We start from the raw sequence: 14,575 nt of genomic DNA on the forward strand, positions 1-14,575 counted from the left end.
ATCAAAGAGAATAAATAATAACTGCCACCATAGAAATGCAAACAATTGTAACATAATATTATGAAAACTTACATACCAAAAATTTGGAAAACTTAGAAAAAATGGATAAATGCCTAGAAACACAAAACCTACAAAAACTAAAGCAGGAAGAAACAGAAAATTTGAATAGACCAATTGCCAGCAATGAAAATGAATCAGTAATCAAAATCACCAAAAAAACCACAGAAGTCCAGGACCAGAGAGCTCCACAGGCAAATTCTACCATTTATAGAAGAGTTAATGCCCATTCTAAAAACTGAAAATGGGTTAAAGATTTAAATGTGAGACCTGAAACCATAAAAATTTTGGAAGAGAGAACATGCAGTAATCTCTCTAACAGTGGCTATAGCAACATTTTTCTAGGTATGTCTCCTGAGGCAAGGGAAATAAAAGCAAAAATAAACTATTGGGACTATACCAAAATAAAAAGTTTCCGCACAGTGAAGGAAACAATCACCACGACTAAAAGGCAACCTATCCAATGGGAGAAGATATGTGCAAATGACCTGTCTGATAAAGAGTTAGTATCCAAAATATATAACAAACTGATACAACTCAATATCCAAAAAACAAGTAATCCAATTAAAAGATGGGCAGAGGAAGTTAATAGACATTTTTCCAAAGAAGACATATAAATAGCCAACAGATACTTGTAAAGATGCTCAACATCACTCAATATCAGGAAAATGCAAATCAACACCATCATGAGATATCACCTTAGACCTGTAAGAATGGCTAAAATAACAAACACAAAAGCAACAAGTGTTGGCAAGGATGTAAAGAAAAAGGAACCCTCACGCACTGTAGGTGAGAATGCAAATTAGTACAGCCACTGTGGAAAATATATTATGGAGGTATTAGAGTAGAACTACCTTCTGATCCAGGAATCACACTCCTGAGTACTTACCCAAAACATACAAAAACACTAATTCAAAGACAAACATGCACCACTATGTTTATTGCAGCATTATTTACAGTAGACAAACTATGGAAGCAGCCCAAGTGTCCATCAACAGATGAACGGATAAAGAAAATATTAATATATCTTAGTGTTAGTGTTTTTTTGTATGTATGTATATATATATATATATATATATATATATATACACATGTATATAGATAGATAGATAGATAGATAGATAGGGATTAAAGAGTATATTTACCATGATGAAAAAATTATATTAAATTAAATAATGACTATAAAGGGGCACCTGGGTGGCTCAGTCGGTTAAGCATCTGACTTCGGCTCAGGTCATGATCTCCTGGTTTGTGGGTTTGAGCCCCACGTCAGGCTCTGTGCTGACAGCTCGGAGCCTGGAGCCTGCTTTGGATTCTGTGTCTCCCTCTCTCTGCCCCTCCCCCACTCATGCTGTGTCTCTCTTTCTCTCAATAATATAATAAATACACGTTAAAAAATTAAAAAATAATAAAATAAAATTGTACAAAATGCCAACTGTTTTAAGTTAAAGTACTATACATTTAGGGTTGCCTACATGTCATGCTATTAATTCTTTTACTATATAATACTAGCTCTAAAATACAGACAATGTAAATACAAAAAACAAAAAGGAAGAACAGAAAGAAACAAAGGGAAGGACAGGCAAACTATGGAGGATATCTAGTATTAGGCTAAGGGGAATCTGAATTTCATCCCCCTGAATTAGGCTAAGGGGAATCTGAATTTCATCCCCCTGAAAAAGGGAAAATCTGAGGATACAGGCCTTCACATCTGACCTTGGGTCCTCACTAAATGACAAACTTTAAAAAAAATCTGTTAAAAAGCTAAGTTTATTTCTAAGCTATCAATATGTGATTTGTGGGTCAGTGCATCAAGGAAAAAAAGTATTTCTAAGATTTTTGAGCTTGGAGTTTAGGCAATTTGCAACTTTGAAGCACATATTCTCTAATGTTCCAAAAGATCAAGTACAATATCTACCTCCCTTCCTCCCTCCCTTCCTCCTTTCCCTTTCCTTCCTTCTTTTCTCCTTCTCTCCCTTCCTCTCTCCCTTCCTCTCTCCCTTCCTACCTTCCTTTTCTCTTTCTAATGCTTAATCTACAACACTCCATTTCAAAACACAGCTCATCACTGACCACACAAATTCTTATAAGCAGGGCTCATTTTTAGTAGGTAATGAACTGTAAGGATGAAGCTTAAATGATGCAATATTCCCAATGTTCTAGCCTTACATAAATAAATAAAGCACCATTTGTTTCATTTCACATCAATACACACTTTTGCAGGGAATGTTCTATTTCTTTTGGCACACATAAAAAATTCTAAGTATACATCAACATCTTTCTAATGTCGAAATATAGCTTTTGTTTGTCGTTTATTCCAAAACAAGTATATAATAAACATACTGGAAATTTTTTGGTGCCTTGTTCAAAAATGAACAGGCTGAATTTCCTCACCAGATGCCTCATGACATTGGCATGAGCATAGCAGGAAATTTACAAACTCCCAGTCATAATCCCATCTGGATGAATCTGCTATGTGTGCTAGCCAGCCCAGACCTCACCTGCAGGTACTGAAATGTAATCCATCTAGGGACTTCCTAAAGATAGCAAACCATTGGAGGTGAAATTTAATGACTACTACTCAGGGAGCTATCTTAAAGTATCTTGGGCTTTGGAGAAATGGGAAAAGTAGAAAGATGTGAGGGAAGAAACTACTATTTTTGAGCACAGATCATAAAAGCAGGGACAAAGCTAGGCTTCATCAATTTAATCCATTTACTCTTCAGAGCATGCCCTGTAATGTGTTATTCAACCTGTTTCCACACTAGGAAACTGAAGCTCACATGTGTGAAAGCCAGTGTTACATAATTCCTTGGGGAGGTAAGATTTGAACTGAAAAATCCTGACTCAAAGTCCAAAGCTTTCAATTACAGTCTTGTCAAGAATATAAAAGCAGATAAGTGGATTTCATAGAAAATAAGACCCAAGGATTAATATTTGTAAACTCAAACTAATATTTTTGTTAATATTTTTAAGTTGTTAAATTGACATAATCCTTAGAGGGTATATCCATCCAAAATGAGCTTTGATGTTGTTGTTTTTAAAAATCACATCTGTTGCCAAAATTGACTCTGTTACATTGGTATACACTGCTGCTTAAGACGTCCCAACTGACCTAGAAGTCTGGCCAAATGGGTAATTGAGAAATTATCCACTGGACTTCTCTAACTATAACTAGTCAATCTCGATAATTTGCACTATAAAATACGACTTTTCCATATGAAGTTTGAAGCTGAATTGAGATAGATTCACGACTCAATTAAATTAACTTTTATAGGGCTTAAACACCCTTGAATTTTTTTAGTTTAAAAAATAATGGGGGGCGCCTGGGTGGCTCAGTCGGTTAAGCGGCCGACTTCGGCTCAGGTCATGACCTCACGGTCTGTGAGTTCGAGCCCTGCGTCGGGCTCTGTGCTGACAGCTCAGAGCCTGGAGCCCGCTTCTGTTTCTGTGTCTCCCTCTCTCTCTGCCCCTCCCCCTTTCGCACTCTGTCTCTCTCTGCCTTTCAAAAATGAATAAATGTTAAAAAAAAATTAAAAATAATGGAAAGAAGTGCTACCTACTTTTGTTTTTGCTGTTGTTACTATCATTATTGTTATTTTAGGAACTATATGTTTTAACCTGCAACTTCCTCTAAAAAGGACTATGTACTTGTTTTGAAAAGAAAGTATGTGGTAAAGAAACTGCAATTGAAAATTTTACCAAACTCAAATCTCCAGTGTATATCATACGTATAGTATAAAGGCAAAATGCAGATGCCACTGATGTTAATTATCCTAAGAGAAAAGGTGTGTGCACGCACATGTATATACATATGGAGGTATGTATTATACTATGTACATATACACATGTATGTGTATATATAAACTGTATACATATATGTATAAATTAACTCATTCAAGGATATCTGTAATTCTAGAGGTTATTCATATTTTTCTTAAATTTTCTAGTTTTACAGACCCTTGTAATTTTATTTTTCTTATTTTAATTATACAAGCAAGGTTACAAATATGGAGGCCAGTGGGTATTTAGGGATGAGGGATGGGAGTGATCCACCCTGAGAACAGGAGTATGTTATCACTGACATTGTTTAAAATTGCTATTGTCTGATGATGATAAGATGCAAGCCAACTTTTAGTTGGTTTTCTTATTAATTTTAAATTATCTACTAAAAGGCACCTGCAGCAGAGTGCCTCAATTGGCCTCACCTTGGTATGCCACTGACTGGGGGCCTTCTAAGTGAAAATCACTTTGTTGAAATATCTTCTTTCCTCATTTTTAAAGTGGAACTAGAAGTGTTTACTGCATAAACCTGTCATGAAAATTAAATAAGTTACAATTTGGAAAGTGCTTAGAATAGTGATCTGCAGAGAGTGAACATTATATATATGAAAAGTCTGAGTTATAAATTTGCCAATTTTATAGATTAGGAAACAGTCCCAGAGAGGGTTAAAAAGTTTATTCAATGTCAATGTGATGAAATCTTGGTTTAAATTAAAGTTTACTGATACTGGACCTGTACTACTCCACCTCTCCCACACACAACAGGGGTTTTATGTTACTCATGCTTCTACCACTGGATCAATCAACTTCTACTGGGTATTGCAGATATTTCCATATTTTGCACTTCCCAAATTATTAATTTGCATATGTATTTTTAATCTAAAATGTTACATTATTGCAGGAACAGGTGCACTGAGGTGTGATAAGGTAAAAACTGATATTTATTAAGGAAAAGTAAATTTTACTCAACCGTTTAAGCTACTAAAAGCATGCAAATTAGGTTGTTATTGTTATTTTAAGAAAAAAAACATTGTGTATTGAAAAGTGTGCCTCTCTAAGAAACCACTAACTAGATTTTGGGGTCTTGAGTTATCCCAAAGGGATACTGGTAAAAAAAAATGATGAAAGAATTCCTTCCACACAAAAATCTAAGAAAGTACACACACATTTTATAACTATGAATATTGTTTGCAAAAAATTTAGCAAATGTGCTTTATTGTCATATATCAGAACCCTGGAATATCTTAGTTTTGAAAATGTGGTTTGAAAGAGAAGGAAAACACAAATATCTAAGAAAAAATTACTACGAAATGTTAATACAATAATTAAGTGGAATATAGAGAGGGAATGCCAAATATCTAAAGTCTATTAGACACATGTGTCAGGGACTTAAAGTCTGTATGTAATAATAAATCATTTAGTCTTTGATTTTGTTTGCAAAAGCAGCATTTAAAGGCTATGTGATATATTCATCAGCCAGTTATTTGTCATCAAATGTTTATTGAGTGCTTATTATGTGCAGAGTACTTTACTATATACATGCAAGCATATACACTTATGCATGTCAGAGAGAAAGAAAGAAATACATACACATACACACACACTAGAAACTAGACGCCATTTTAACTGTTTTGATTATATTTTCACTCAATTTACCTTTTTGTTTTTTATTTCATTTCTTAATGTGATATCTTTTGGGTTTTTTTTTTGTTTTCTTTTGTTTGCTGTACATTAGATTTCCAAAACTTATTTGGTAATTGTGTGGGTTTTTTTTTTCTTTCTTTTTTTAATAGCTGATACAGATATAGTCAGTGTGAGTTTACACTCTATGAACTGCAGCTCCTGTTATAAAGGAGATTATTTTTTTAAACCAACTCTTCTGGTGGCATGCCAATCCTTACTCATTTTATCAAGCAGAAAATGTATCTCAAAAATAGATATATTATTATTCTGAGAGAAAAATCTTTCCATCCCATATTACACCCATCTTATCTACATATCTCCTCTACTAACCTGGGGCTGAGCCAGAGTGCAAAAAATGAGTTTTATTCACCATGGTGATCACTGTGTAAGGCAGAGTGCCTTAATGCACCCCACCATTCACTCATTCATATTTAAGGGGGTTTTGTTTATGTGTGTGTTGGTTAATACTTTATCATTGGCAAAAGAAAAGCAAGCTGGGAAGTGTATTAAGTACTCTTCCAGATGGATTTCACTAATTTTTGGGAAGGCCTGAAGTTTAGATAAGTGGAGACTGTAGAAAAGTTGGATTCTTCCTGTTCCTGGTTTCCTTAGTGTTTTAATTTCATCTCCTAGTGGGCAGCTTTTTGTTTTATGTCACTGGGCAGATGGCCATTGGCTCTCTTTTCTGGTTTTATTGGAAGTTTCTTCAAATGGCTGTGGTAAATTTCAATGAACTTTTTTTATCATGCTCATTTCACTTAATTTGCTGGTTGGGGGGTTCCAAGTCAAACAGAAATTTCAGGCAAAATCCTAAAAGGAAAACTTGAATCCAAATCAGCAGGACTTAAAAGCAACACTGTGTGTGCCGGGAACTTGCCCAGAGATCAACCCAGTTGGATAGTGATAGGCAGCTGTGACATTACCTGTCAATGTTTGCTTCTCCAGAGGTTCCCAAGAACCACTTCATGCTTACTGAAGCTTTACTTCATAGCTTGGAGCCTGAGTAATAGGATATCTTTGAAAGAGAAGATTAGGTACCCTCATGAAGGCTCCTTGCTGGGTCTTGGCAGAAATGCGAGGGCAGCCCTGAAGAGGAATTACACTCACGAAGTCCCCTGAATTCTCTCTTTGTGAAACCCCATCCCCTTTGTTGCTTGCTTCTGGCAAACTGAGAGCATCCTGAGAATGGGTCAAGGATCTTTCAAAGGAATCCCTGCCAGCAAGACAGAATCACATTTCCAAAAGCAAACAGTAGCATTTTTCCATGTCAGACTAGGACGTTATGACAACTGGGTACAGAGACTGTGAGCATGACAGGAATGGGACATGGGAAGGTATTTTTCCAAAAGACAGCATATGTCCTATGGGGTATCAATTTTTTAAAATTAGTAAAAGTTTCTTGGTTGTTCCATCATTTTTCTTCCTTCTCTTTTTCTGCTCTACAACTGGGTGGTCAAAAAAAATTTTTTAAGATATATAAGATAGACATTTAGGAGTCCTGAAGTCTGAGGGACAGACTTGATTTATGTCAGGGATTATTACTCTCAAGTGTTGACTTCATTATTTACTTCTGTCTCTGTATTCTGAATTGGCCCAAACAGGTCAGTTATTATTTCAGACAGACAAAGGAACTTAATTTTTTAGTTGTATAAAATGGAAGAAATATATCAATAGGTCATAAATCTAAATAAATTAATAAATTACTAAATAAAAAGGGATTTTGATATATGCTTATAAAACTTTCCCCTCCCTATTGCATTTTTATTATTTTCTTTCAACAAAGTAAGTTACAAGAACACAGAACAGTTTAGATAAACCACGTATGACAATTAGGAAAAGACATCCAAATCAAGCTAAGGCATCTGTGAATCCCACACCTGTCACAAGTTCTGCTATGATTTGTCATCAGTTGGACACTCTAGCAAGTTCCAAGTTATGCATGTGCTCTCCAGCACAAGGCTGTTATAGATATGCTCCCACCATGGCAGATTTCAAGCGACCAACTGATGTCACTACACACATAGTTGAGAAAAGAATCAACTCTTGTGAACCTGTACCAGCCAGGGTCAGCGCATTATATGTAGATATCCTTGAAGTTAGGAGGTAACGAAGAAATCCTCTACTCCAAATCTCTATTTTTTTAAGTAGGAAATGGGTTTCAAGATGGAGTAATTTATGTCAAGCCAAGCAAGAGTGGCTACATTTAGAATAGATATTCTACATTATTTCTAGGTCAGGACCTTTCTACCACACTAAGATATAATGAATGACTCCCCTTGTGCATCTTTATATTTATGTCTTAACAATGATAAAAGAAAAACAATGAGTGGTTATATTTTTAAAAATAGAGATGATAATAGAAGCTAATATACTGAGGCGGGCACCAGGGCTTACTAAAAACGATCCCCACTTCTTCCCATTATACACCTCTTCCACATCTTCTGTCCATGTCATTTGGAAATTTCTGGGTTCAAATCCATACCATACAGAAACTGATTGCTGCTCAGAGAACTAAACTCTGGACTTCTCTGTCTAATCACAGCACACCACCAGGACTTTTTGCCTTGCCAGTTCTCACATCAGTATGAAGGAACTCTTTTTAGTGACAACAGACATATGGTCCCTTCACACTTGATCTAGATCAGTGCTTCTGAGGATTCCTTGGGACATTTTCAAGGAGTCTACAAGATCAAAATTATTTTTATAATAATATTAAGATGTTATTGGCCTTTCTCATGATGTTGAGATTTTCCTTGGTGCAAAAGCAATATGGATGAAACTGCTGGTGCCCTACAGCAAATCAAAGCAATGCTACCCATCAATATCAGTCATCACAGCATTCTTCACCACCACAAATTTACCTTAAAAAAAGTTTCCCTTTATAGGTGTGCTGTTTCCAAGGGGTACATGCACGCCAATGTTTATAGAGTGCTATCGACAGTAGCCAAAAGTATGAAAAGAGCCCACATGTTCATTGACAGATGAATGGATAAATATGTGATACAGTACAAATGGAGTATTACTCAGCAATCAAAAAGAATTAAATCTTGGGGCACCTGGGTGGCTCAGTCAGTTGAGTGGCTGACTTTGGCTCAGGTCACGATCTCACAGTTCATGGGTTTGAGCCCCGCATCGGGCTCTGTGCTGACAGCTCAGACCCTGGAGCCTGCTTTGGATTCTATATCTCCCTCTCTCTCTCTGCCCCTCCCCAACTCCTGCTCTGTTTCTCTCTCTCTCAAAATTAAATGAACATTAAAAAAATTTTTTTTTTAAAAGAATGAAATCTTGCTATTTGCAACTACCATTTGTACACCCCTCCCACTAGAGGGTATTATGGAACTAGAGGGTATTATGCTAAGTGAAATTAGTCAGTTAGAGAAAGACAAATATCATATGACTTAACTCATAAGTGGAATTTAAGATACGAAACAGATGAACATAAGGGAAGGGAAGCAAAAATAATATAAAAACAAGGAGGGGGACAAAACATAAGAGACTCTTAAATACAGAGAACAAACTGAGGGTTGCTGGAGAGGTTGTGGGTGGGGAGATGGCCTAAATGGGCAAGGGGCATTAAGGAAGACACTTGTTGGGATGAGCACTGGGTATTATACAAAGGGGATGAATCACTGGAATCTACTCCTGAAATCATTATTGCACTATATGTTAACTAACTTGGATGTAAATTCAAAAATTTTTTTAAAAAAAGAAAAAAAGAGTTTCCCTTAACAATCCACTCAGTGAAATAGTAAAGATTATTAATTTTTATTAAGTCTTAACTCTTGAATACACATTTTTAATATTCGGTGTGAATACACAAAAATGTGTATAAAGCACTTACACCACACACTTAAGTGTAATAGTTGTCTCCAAGAAAAGACCTCATAAGTTGTATGATGTTCAGACTGGATCTGCCTCTCTGCTCATGGAGCACCAAGTTCATTTGAGCGACTGACTGACAGACAAGCTATAGTTATTCAGAGTCGGATATCTGGCAGCCATTTTCTCAAAATGAATGAAATGTGTCAATTAAAGGAAAACAACTGACAATATTTGTTGTGAAAAATAAAATTCAAGAGACAATCAAAATATTGAAAACACTGTATTCACTACTGCAAGCCAGACATCTTTCCATTATATAAAGACTTATAATGAATGCATTAAGTGTTGATATTAATAAAGGTGATTTTTAAAATATTGTATAATAAAATATATCATTTCATTTGGCCATCTTTTAAATTTAATGATCAGTATCTCCCAAATGTTAAAAAATCACATTGATGAATGATCTATTCAAAGTCCAAGAGAGACTGAAATATTTTCACTAACAGTATAAATATTTGTTGACATGGATTCAGATTCCACATTTGAATGAACATTAAAGAAACTTGCACAAGTTTGGGAGTAGTATCAAAGAAGAATACTCATAATTATTAGAAGAGGTTATAAAAATACTCTTTTTTCCAACATACTTCTGTAAACCTGTATTTTCTTCATATACTTCAACAAAAACAACATATTGCAGAAGGAGATATGGGAAGTCAGCTGTCTTCAATTAAAAAGATTTTCAAAAACGTAAAATAATGCCACTCTTTTCTCTGAAAATCTTTGTTTTAAAATGTATAGTTGTTTCTGTTGAAATATATTTATTTATGTTAGCAAATAGTAGCTTTATTGCAGTTATTTTAAAATAAAGTAATATTTTTAAAATGTTTCCATCTTAATTTTTAATGTAATTAATATCAATAGATAGTACTAAGCAGACAAATGGGCCTTGATAATTTTTAAGATGGTAAAAGAGCTCCGATCTCAAAAGGTTTCAAAACCTCTGATCTAGATCTACTGTTCCAAAGAGATAGGATTTAAGAGTTAAAAAAAAAAGGCGGTGGGGGGGGGCGGTATGGTGGAACTGTGTGACAGACATTCATTGATGGTTTCCATTAATCCCCTCTCTCCCTTTAAGTGCATGCTGCTTCTGACATCAAGAGATGGGCATCTGTTCCCTTTCTCCTTTAATCTGGGGTGGCCTTTTGACCTGGCTTTACCAGTACAATGTGGTAGAAGTGACATTCTGGGATTTCCAAGCCAGGTTTTAAGAAGTCTTGCAGTTTCTACCTGAGTATCTAGGAATGTTCATTCTTGAAATACTAGGAAAGCAGCCACATGAACAGTCTGCATGTAGTTTTTCTGGTCATTAGACCTCGGCGAGTCCCCAGCCAATAACTAGCAGCAACAACTGCCAGTCACCTGAGGAGGCTCTCTTGGATGATTATTAATTTATCACAGTCATAATTGTGAAGAACGTATGGTGACCTCAACAACTTTGCAAAGGCTCTTGAAAGAATATTTTATACAAAATGTCTCGATCAATAACCAAAAGACCCTTTGTCAAATGGGTCAAATTCAATGTTGTAAACAGAAATTTATTCTGAGCCTTCTTTTACAAAGCATTCTAGTCCACTATAATCTGAATAAACAAAACTGCCTGATTGTCCCATCCTGTACACCATCCTGATGGGACTTTATAAGGCATAATCTCTAGAGTGGGCCTCCTTTATTGCAGAATTTTCGACGCACATCCTTGAATCTATAAAGAGACTGAGGCAATAATGTTCTGTGTCTTGGCAGGAGTTGGTGGTACACCTAAGTTGACCAGTTGAGAGGGTGAGGCATTTCCTACTGCCAAGAACTCTTTCCACATCATGTGGATCATATTAGTACTAGAAAGTACTCCTGCGGTGTATTACGAAGAAATAGAAAGTTCCTATATGGTTTAATAAAGAGATTATATGAAGAGTGATAAACACGTCCACTTTAAATCTTTTAAGTGATGCACAGAATTAGTATTTTTATGGAAAAGAGGAAGAGAGAAAAATAGGTAAAAATTATAATGTGTTACTCTTAAGATGTAGGTTACATAAGAACAAGGAGGAAGAAGAGGAGAAAAAAGAGCGTGGAAAAAAGAGGAAGAGAATATTCATTGAGTTCTAACAATGTCTACACACTGTTTTAAGCGATGTACTTAAATTTATTGTTTATAATCATAGTTTTATGAGGTAGCTACTAGTATTATTACCATTTTACAGAGAAACAGAAACAATGAGATAAATTACAGTGAACATAATATATATACTCCAGGTAAAAAGAAAAAAAAAAGGACTCCTTTAATTTCTAAGATGTGAAATTGTGAAACACAGCAGGTAGAGCATTTTCAAAGGTTATTATAGACTTTGGCTCAGAGGAGGCTGCAATATTCTGTTGTTGAATTTGCACATACATGTCTCAATGAATGTCCATATAGTGAGAATACATTAATTCACACAATCAAGATAGTCTCTTTTGATTCAGATAAGTCAAATATACTTAATATTTAAATTCCATATAGTTTAAGTCATGGTGACCCAGTATTAATAGGACTTCCTAGAATAAAAATGTTGTGACATAAAAATGGAGAATTATTATGCCTAGAAAAGTCAGGTTCTAATCATGACTTTGCCACTACCTAGCACTGTGACTTTGGGTCTTCAGTTTTCTTATGGTAAAATGGTGAAAACATGTCTTCTTCCTACCTCATGGGTTTGTTCTGAACATGGTGAGGGCTATACATGCTGTGTTTGAATGCCCAGCGTCAGTCCTTGGTTTTCATCAGGAATAGCTAAATCTACCATGCATAACATGCTGAAGTTTAGTTATCCAAAGTCAGGTTAGCCTGGGAATTGGAAAAGGATAATTCTGCAGGGGTCTGGGAGAGGTAAATTTGATATGTAATGCAATTACCCTTCACAATAATGGATGTGGCAGAACCTTGACAGGATAGCAAATTAAAGAGGATCCTTAGTCTACGTTAGTTCCATTGCAAATCCTCCCCTGGAGACTCTTCCATGTCCAGATTTGAGAATTGGCTTAATTTTCCTGGACATCTTTTGTCTGTTTTAGCTTACAGTAAGGCCAAACAGAGGATAACATATAATGAAAACAATTACACGCTGCCAAAGTAAACCTCTGTGCAAAAGAGGAGGTTTGTAGCACTTTAGAAACATTTAAAATATAATTAGGAATATATATATATATATATATATATATATATATATATATATATATATGTAATGTACAGAGCAAATCCAGACAACAGAGCTGTAGAAAATAGTTGTGGCTACTCCCTTCATCTAAAAATAATTTCAACTTAGGAAATGTGGTAAGGGTGCTGTAATATTCTGTTGCACATTTTTTATATGCCAGAAATATTGAAACATAGGTTTTTTTTTCCCTAAAAAAAAAATCTTGTTGCAGCAAGCACTTCGAGAGTACAAAACCAGGATCTCATCTTCCTACTTCCTTTTCAAAATGTGTTGTAAATTACATATTTCAAAGGCTTTAAACCTAAATTCAATAACTGCATTCCCTTCAAGGCCAACAGGTCAAATACACTATAAGGTAAACTACCCATAATAAGTTTTACCACATCATCTACTCTTCAATGATCTCAAGAATTCCTTATTTTAAATCTCATGCTCAGAAAACTTATTTCTATTATCAACTCATCCATTTAATATATATATGGCTATTGGAGAGAGACCTGCAAGTATAGACTTAACTTTTATGAAACTGGGCACACTGGAATTTAACACTGACCCTATAGTAAATAAGAACATGCATTCGCTTATGATTGGAAAGCGGGACTTAATTCATTATGATCAACAAGGTTTGACAACTCAGTTCAGTTTGGTTCATAACATTGAATTGAATGCTCTGAAGTTTGTCCTGTGCTTAAATTTTTTTTAATGTTTATTTTTGAAACACATGCGTGTGCGCACACATACACATACACACACACACACACAGTGTGAGTGGGGGAGGGGCAGAGAGAGAGAGGGAGACAATATCTGAAGCAGGCTCCAGGCTCTGAACTGTCAGCACAGAGCTCAACGTGGGGCTCAAACTCAGGAGCTATGAGATCAGGACCTGAGCCGAAGTTGGACACTTAACCGACTGAGCCTTTCAGGTGCCCCACTTGTCCTGTGCTTAGTACAAAGATACTTTGTGACACCAGTTCCTTATCCCCAAGAAGTTCACAAAATGATCAATATTGTTGTTAGGGTCCAAAGGGGGTAACCAAAATCATGATGTGGGATTAAATCATCAGAGAATCTATAGTTTAAAGATCCTGAAAAGAATCCAGAATAAATCCTGAAAGGAATGCTGAGAAAATGGTGCAGAATGATCAGAAGAATAAAAGGTCTTTAATAAATACATTCATAGAGGGGAGCCTGGGTGACTCAGTTGGTTACACTTCTGACTTCAGCTCAGGTCATGATCTCATGGTTCATGAGTTCAAGCCCCACATTGGGCTCTGTGCTGATAGCTCAGAGCCTGGAGGAGCCTGCTTCAAATTCTGTGTCTCCGTCTCTCTCTGTCCCTCCCCTGCTCGCTCTCTCTCTCCCTCTCTCAAAAATAAATAAACATTAAAAAAAATAAACACGTGCATAGCAATTCATATTTGCCATCTTTTCAAATGTTTTACAGATAATAACTGATGTAATTCTTAGAATAGCTTTCTAAGGTAGGTATATTTATTATGCCCACTTTGCAGATGGAGAACCTAAGGCATAGAGAGGTTGAGTAATTTGTCCCAAATCACAGATCTAGAAGACACCAATCTAGGTTCTGAATCCAAGAAGTCTGGCTCCAGAATTCATGCTTTGATGCCTCTGCTATTTATTCTCTCCACTATTAAAACAGATGGGCGTAACAAAGAGTTCTTTTTACCTTAAATCCCAATGCATAATACTTGCTGTCATTAAAATTTTTTTAAATGATTGTATTTTCAAATTGGCATATCAGCTGCCAGGACAATTGAAATGAAAATTTAATTTAAAAATTAACCACTATTCCAGAATTATTTTAACTCATAAATATAGTTGCCTGAGCCTTAGCCCAGATTTCTGTCCATGACTATGGCCTCAGATGATGTGTGTCTTCATACCCTTGGGCTCCCATCATAATGTAGGCTTGGTCTCCTGAGCACTGGCGAGCAAGTTTTGCAGTATATGCA

At 35.7% G+C, this 14,575-nt stretch overlaps 1 protein-coding gene across 3 annotated transcripts in view; it reads right to left on the reverse strand.

Moving 5' to 3' along the window:
* ANGPT1 (angiopoietin 1) overlaps positions 1-14,575 on the reverse strand; it is a 239,371-nt gene that overhangs the window by 121,355 nt on the left and 103,441 nt on the right. Inside the window, exon 6 of one of the 3 annotated variants that reach the window (XM_042923456.1) lies at positions 4,266-4,369. The exons of the other annotated variants lie outside the window; for them this stretch is intronic. The gene's annotated coding sequence lies outside the window, so the exon portion shown is untranslated. The remainder of the gene's footprint in view (positions 1-4,265; positions 4,370-14,575) is intronic. 3 annotated transcript variants of the gene reach the window in all.

The sequence above is a fragment of the Panthera leo genome, chromosome F2 (genome assembly GCF_018350215.1).
Source record: "Panthera leo isolate Ple1 chromosome F2, P.leo_Ple1_pat1.1, whole genome shotgun sequence".
In the NCBI taxonomy this organism is placed as follows: domain Eukaryota; kingdom Metazoa; phylum Chordata; class Mammalia; order Carnivora; family Felidae; genus Panthera; species Panthera leo.